Source organism: Paramisgurnus dabryanus, chromosome 10 (assembly GCF_030506205.2).
Source record: "Paramisgurnus dabryanus chromosome 10, PD_genome_1.1, whole genome shotgun sequence".
Classification (NCBI taxonomy): Eukaryota; Metazoa; Chordata; class Actinopteri; order Cypriniformes; family Cobitidae; genus Paramisgurnus; species Paramisgurnus dabryanus.
This window is the reverse complement of record NC_133346.1, coordinates 39777456-39784756: the sequence shown is the minus strand read 5'-3', so window position 1 is coordinate 39784756 and position 7301 is coordinate 39777456.

The window sequence follows — 7301 nt, the reverse complement described above, 5'->3', positions numbered from 1 at the left end:
AGTTCCTGAGGAGTTACTCTGTAAGTACACTGGTATTACAGGGTTATGCAGAAGTTTATGGTTTACATATTACACAGTTAGTTTCAAATGTTTTACACTTTATATTAAGTGGACAGTTCCTGAGGAGTTACTCTGTAAGTACACTGGTATTACAGGGTTATGCAGAAGTTTATGGTTTACATATTACACGGTTAGTTTCAAATGTTTTACACTTAATATTAAGTGGACAGTTCCTGAAGAGTTACTATGTTAGTACACTGGTATTACAGGGTTATGCAGAGGTTTAAGGTTTACATATTACACAGTTGGTTGTGAATGTTTTACACTTTATATTAAGTGGACAGTTCCTGAGGAGTTACTCTGTAAGTACACTGGTATTACAAGGTTATGCAGAAGTTTATGGTTTACATATTACACAGTTAGTTTCAAATGTTTTACACTTTATATTAAGTGGACAGTTCCTGAGGAGTTACTCTGTAAGTACACTGGTATTACAGGGTTATGCAGAAGTTTATGGTTTACATATTACACGGTTAGTTTCAAATGTTTTACACTTAATATTAAGTGGACAGTTCCTGAAGAGTTACTATGTAAGTACACTGGTATTACAGGGTTATGCAGAGGTTTAAGGTTTACATATTACACAGTTGGTTGTGAATGTTTTACACTTTATATTAAGTGGACAGTTCCTGAGGAGTTACTATGTAAGTACACTGGTATTACAGGGTTATGCAGAGGTTTAAGGTTTACATATTACACAGTTAGTTGTGACTGTTTTACACTTTATATTAAGTGGACAGTTCCTGAGGAGTTACTCTGTAAGTACACTGGTATTACAAGGTTATGCAGAAGTTTATGGTTTACATATTACACAGTTAGTTTCAAATGTTTTACACTTTATATTAAGTGGACAGTTCCTGAGGAGTTACTCTGTAAGTACACTGGTATTACAGGGTTATGCAGAAGTTTATGGTTTACATATTACACGGTTAGTTTCAAATGTTTTACACTTAATATTAAGTGGACAGTTCCTGAAGAGTTACTATGTAAGTACACTGGTATTACAGGGTTATGCAGAGGTTTAAGGTTTACATATTACACAGTTGGTTGTGAATGTTTTACACTTTATATTAAGTGGACAGTTCCTGAGGAGTTACTATGTAAGTACACTGGTATTACAGGGTTATGCAGAGGTTTAAGGTTTACATATTACACAGTTAGTTGTGACTGTTTTACACTTTATATTAAGTGGACAGTTCCTGAGGAGTTACTCTGTAAGTACACTGGTATTACAAGGTTATGCAGAAGTTTATGGTTTACATATTACACAGTTAGTTTCAAATGTTTTACACTTTATATTAAGTGGACAGTTCCTGAGGAGTTACTCTGTAAGTACACTGGTATTACAGGGTTATGCAGAGGTTTATGGTTTACATATTACACAGTTTGTTTCGAATGTTTTACACTTTATATTAAGTGGACCGTTCCTGAGGAGTTACTCTGTAAGTACACTGGTATTACAGGGTTATGCAGAGGTTTAAGGTTTACATATTACCTAGTTAGTTGTGAGCGTTTTACACTTTATATTAAGTGGACAGTTCCTGAAGAGTTACTCTGTAAGTACACTGGTATTACAGGGTTATTAAGAGGTTTATGGTTTACATATTACACAGTTAGTTTCAAATGTTTTACACTTTATATTAAGTGGACAGTTCCTTAGGAGTTACTCTGTAAGTACACTGGTATTACAGGGTTATGCAGAGGTTTAAGGTTTACATATTACCTAGTTAGTTGTGAGCGTTTTACACTTTATATTAAGTGGACAGTTCCTGAAGAGTTACTCTGTAAGTACACTGGTATTACAGGGTTATTAAGAGGTTTATGGTTTACATATTACACAGTTAGTTTCAAATGTTTTACACTTTATATTAAGTGGACAGTTCCTGAGGAGTTACTCTGTAAGTACACTGGTATTACAGGGTTATGCAGAGGTTTAAGGTTTACATATTACACAGTTGGTTGTGAATGTTTTACACTTTATATTAAGTGGACAGTTCCTGAGGAGTTACTCTGTAAGTACACTGGTATTACAAGGTTATGCAGAAGTTTATGGTTTACATATTACACAGTTAGTTTCAAATGTTTTACACTTTATATTAAGTGGACAGTTCCTGAGGAGTTACTCTGTAAGTACACTGGTATTACAGGGTTATGCAGAAGTTTATGGTTTACATATTACACGGTTAGTTTCAAATGTTTTACACTTAATATTAAGTGGACAGTTCCTGAAGAGTTACTATGTAAGTACACTGGTATTACAGGGTTATGCAGAGGTTTAAGGTTTACATATTACACAGTTGGTTGTGAATGTTTTACACTTTATATTAAGTGGACAGTTCCTGAGGAGTTACTCTGTAAGTACACTGGTATTACAAGGTTATGCAGAAGTTTATGGTTTACATATTACACAGTTAGTTTCAAATGTTTTACACTTTATATTAAGTGGACAGTTCCTGAGGAGTTACTCTGTAAGTACACTGGTATTACAGGGTTATGCAGAAGTTTATGGTTTACATATTACACGGTTAGTTTCAAATGTTTTACACTTAATATTAAGTGGACAGTTCCTGAAGAGTTACTATGTAAGTACACTGGTATTACAGGGTTATGCAGAGGTTTAAGGTTTACATATTACACAGTTGGTTGTGAATGTTTTACACTTTATATTAAGTGGACAGTTCCTGAGGAGTTACTATGTAAGTACACTGGTATTACAGGGTTATGCAGAGGTTTAAGGTTTACATATTACACAGTTAGTTGTGACTGTTTTACACTTTATATTAAGTGGACAGTTCCTGAGGAGTTACTCTGTAAGTACACTGGTATTACAAGGTTATGCAGAAGTTTATGGTTTACATATTACACAGTTAGTTTCAAATGTTTTACACTTTATATTAAGTGGACAGTTCCTGAGGAGTTACTATGTAAGTACACTGGTATTACAGGGTTATGCAGAGGTTTAAGGTTTACATATTACACAGTTAGTTGTGACTGTTTTACACTTTATATTAAGTGGACAGTTCCTGGGGAGTTACTCTGTAAGTACACTGGTATTACAAGGTTATGCAGAAGTTTATGGTTTACATATTACACAGTTAGTTTCAAATGTTTTACACTTTATATTAAGTGGACAGTTCCTGAGGAGTTACTCTATAAGTACACTGGTATTACGGGGTTATACAGAGGTTTAAGGTTTACATATTACACAGTTAGTTTCAAATGTTTTACACTTTATATTAAGTGGACAGTTCCTGAGGAGTTACTCTGTAAGTACACTGGTATTACGGGGTTATACAGAGGTTTAACCCTCTGGGGTCTAAGGGGTTTTCTAGGGCCCTTGGGAAGTTTTGACATGCACTGACATTTGTGCTTTTTTCAGTTGCTTGAAAACATATTAATGGCAAAAGTCTCATAACACTGTGTTCATCACAAACTGGGCTACAATATCATATAATCAACATGTATGTACATGTTTGTATTTTTGAGAGAAAAATGTTTATGCGTGGTTTTTGAAAAAGCAAAATTTTTAAGTCACTGATATAACTCCACAAAACTCATTCTTAACATGTTTCCCAAGACTTTCCAAACTGGATCTAGTAGTCTAGAGTTTTTTCTTCAAAATGATGTGAAAATCATATGGCCTACTCAATCACATAAAGCAAGATATTGATTTACAATTTCTAAGACACTTTTGCTTGGGAAAGGCTGTATGCATGGAGGCGGGAAAGCTCCTGAATAATCAGTGATTGACAGCTCAGAGACAAAAGAGTTGAATAATGAGCCACTAATGAGCCTTGTGTGGATGTTCAACAGGAATAACTTTCTCTGTAGTAAAACCATGATAAGGTTTACTTTTCAATATAATGTAAATACACACACACACACACACACACACACACACATTATATATATTTATATATATTTCTATTGAAATATTTTCTATTAATTTCACAAGTATAAGTTACCTTTTAAAAACCATAGTAGCTTAATCATGGTAAAGATACTGTTTGGCCATCTTAACATGAACACACTTCAACCCAGGGTTAGTGTTTGGTTGGCCAGCGAGAGGTTTACTTCTGTGCAGTAAAAAGCTCAATAGAACAACTGCCTATCGTTGTCTGGACTCTTATTTGTGTATTTGTAATCATTATAGTAGAAACACAACAAGGGACACGCGTGGGAAACGTATCAATGTTTGTTTACAACCGCCGCCATTACCTCACGTGTTGATCATGAAAGCAGTGAATGTGTGCACACGCGAGTGATCCTGTGTTTAATAAACTTGCTGTGCGGAGATATGCGCTTAGACGCAACTAAATAAGGATTGTACTGTTTGGAATCGCGCATTATATAAGAATACCAAAAAGCGCGTCGAGTTTCCTGACTCGCGTGTTTGTGTATGTGTGTTCCAATCGCGTGAACTGTTTGACGGAAGAACAAAGAAAACACTCGCGTCTGGAGATACTGACACACATACGCAAGGAAATAAGGATTTATGTCATGTTTGGTGCAATCGGATGGAACAACAAGGAATGGAGAGACTGGATTGTGGATTGCATATCCATTGACTGCAGGAGGCACGAGTCATGCATATGGATGTTTCTGCTCATTCACTTCAATGGCGCGGGGGTGTGGCGATCCGATCTCATTACAGATAATGAGGTAACTGGCGAAATACGGTACTTCTCCTCCTTCTCATACAGTTTACACCGAATGACAATATCTGTTTTCAATTTCACTTATATCATTTAAAAGGAGACATTCCAAGCATTATGTAGACATTTATCTTTTGTTTCTACACCAAGTATTCGTTAAGTTACAGTTTATTTTTCTGACGCGTTTCTGAAAGGACTTCTCTGAGGGAGAGAGAACAGAACGTGCATCATGTTTATTTTCTTAATTTTGCGAAAAGCACAACATTCTGTTTTTATTGGGAGTGGACAGAAAAAAACTAGACACTTTAACGTTTGAAATGATGTATAAATCATATCTGTATGTCAAAAATCAGCAGAGTAATTTAAGTCTCTTTGCGGAGTGATTGAAAAATAAAGAGTTTGCGGCGCCCGCGCCACCGTCGACCCCAGAGTGTTAAGGTTTACATATTACCTAGTTAGTTGTGAGCGTTTTACACTTTATATTAAGTGGACAGTTCCTGAAGAGTTACTCTGTAAGTACACTGGTATTACAAGTTGAAACTTTAGTCTAATTCAGTCCTGCAGGTCATAAATACATGATATATACATTAGAATCATAAAGGTTCAATGTATCCCAAACTGGTAACTGCAGTATGTGCGCAAGTTGAAAAACATGCTATTACAAAATGTAGTTACATAACTCATGTTACACATGCGTACCTACTGAAGTAAAAAAAACGTTGTTACCAAAATCCTGTTACACATTTGTACTTACACATACCATTTAGTGGATTGTTACATGTATGTATTTACACAAATATTACAGCTGTAAGTACTATGTAACACTGTGTACTTACATTGTAGTTAAGTGCTAGGTACACATCTTATTACCATGTAAGTTCACAGGTATTAGGGCCACTTAATATAAAGTGGGACCCAGTATTTGAATGGGGAAAACATGGAAGTGTTTGGTGGCTTCTAAATTCTTCCCTGTTTCAAGCAATTGGAATTAATATGTTTGGATCCTAAAGAATAAATGGGACTAGGCTAAATGCTAACACATTCACAACGCGCTGTACAAAGATGAAGTGCACGTATTAATAAAGATAGGTGTATTCATTCGTCTAAGTTGAAGTAAGAACATAGTAAAATGGTGATGAGACACAGCTATTTTTTAACAGTATACATACTGGGAACTATATTCACAGAAGGCGAAGCACTGGTACTTGGGTGGAGTGATTTGCTCACAGCACCCAAGAAGCCCCCCTGGTGAGGAGCAGAGAGTTCGGTCAGAGTTGTGCAAATCACTCCACCCAAGTAGCAGTGCTGAGAATATTGTATACTGTTAAAAGATAGCTGTGTCTCATATCACCTAGTTATTTGTACATGGTGTGACTATGGAAAATGTTTGTGTTATTTTGTGACTTATTGGGAGCAGTCTGCTAGCTGAAGCCATTCACTTCCAGTCTTTGTGCTAAGCTAAGCTAGCGGGGGCTGCATCAGACAGAGTTACAGCACGCATGGAGATGAGAAAGGTATCTATGGACTTATCTAACTCTGAAGGATATGGTGAATAAGCTAAATTCCCAAAATCTGGGCATGTTCCTTTAAATGACAGTTTAATGTAATGTTAACCTACAAAGCTAGGGAGTTCCTTAAGTTTGATAATTATTGTTTATGACAGATTTATAACAAGTTGTGTTGTATTTGTTTATGTTAAGTTGTCATAACAAAGATATCACAAACAATGTCATCTTTGAGTGAATGACATTTAATGGCAGTTGTCATAAATGTGCATAAAATCTTCTTCATGTTCATGACACGTGTCATGTCATGATTATGAAGGTGTCATATCAGTCTTATGCACACCCCTTCAAGTAAAGTGTTACCAAGGTTTTTTGTAGTTTTTTATTTCCTACAGGGGAAGGCACCCAGCAAGCAATAGCCGTCATTTCAACGTCTCGTTTCAGTATAGACCCGATATAGCCGGGCTGTGCCTAGCCCACTTCTAGCCCAATTAAACTTTAATTTGGTTACATGTGGTTTTTGACAAAATAATTTGTGAGATGGATGCTATTTTATCATGTAAGCAAAGTTAACAGCTATTACAAGGTATTTCTTTTCATTTATTTAAAGTGTTTCATGCATCGTCTGTACGTAGTCACAATTTAGCTCATAAATAGACCGACTATGAATAAACCACGTTTAGCCCAGAAATAACCATGAATTTAATTACATGTTGTTTTGCCAAAATGATTTGTGAGATGTATGATATTTAATAATGTAAACAAAGTTCAAAGCGATTAAGGTATTTTGTTTCATTTCTTTAAAGTGTTTTATACACCGTCTGTACTAGCCACTATTTAGCTTACAAATAGACCGACTACGAATAACCCACGTTTAGCCCAGAAATAACCATTAATTTAATTACATGTGGTTTTTGCCAAAATAACTTGTGAGATGTATGGTATTTCATTGTAAGCAAAAGTTAACAGCGATTACAAGGTTTGTTTAATTTCTTTAAAGTGTTTTATGCACCATCGTACATAGCCACTATAGCTCATAAATAGACCGACTACGAACAAACCATGTTTAGCCCAAAATAAC